This window comes from Nematostella vectensis, chromosome 6 (assembly GCF_932526225.1).
Source record: "Nematostella vectensis chromosome 6, jaNemVect1.1, whole genome shotgun sequence".
Classification (NCBI taxonomy): Eukaryota; Metazoa; Cnidaria; class Anthozoa; order Actiniaria; family Edwardsiidae; genus Nematostella; species Nematostella vectensis.
In genome coordinates this window covers 16255940-16256517 of record NC_064039.1, presented here as the reverse complement: position 1 = coordinate 16256517, position 578 = coordinate 16255940, and positions in this window count along the sequence as shown.

Here is a 578-nt window from a genome sequence, read left to right as displayed (position 1 = left end):
TGTAACGGGGTCGTAAGGGGTCGTGACATAAAAGGGGGTCAACAAGAAAAAATGATGGCGGGACATTGCAGAGTTGCTCTAATATTGAAACCATATTTCATGGCCATGCAATGATTTTTTATTCCTTTAAAAAAGGAAGATTTACTTTTGATTGTGTACGTTTACATTTGAAATTATGATTGTCTATTTGCAAAAAAAAATAGCTAGCATTCAACAATTAAAATTGGATTCTTTATTGATTGGTTGACAGCATTAATTAGATATTTCGTGTTTTTGGAAATACAAAATGGCGTGCTCACGGAATTTCTTTCCATGCGCATATCACATCTTGAGTATTTTAAGGCGGTACGAAAGGAAAGACAACTTTCCTTTAAATTTTAATAGTCGATTGCATATGAGATTAATATGAAGTCCTGAAAATTTAAGCGTCTAATAGTGCTTTTCGTTTTCGAGATATTATAAATCAAAATTGCGTTGCGAAGGAAAGTCTCGCGCTAACACTTTATACTCAAGCTTCGAAAACAATGGCCATCAAAGTGGACCCATGCAGCAAGTTTGACACATATTGCCAAATCCCC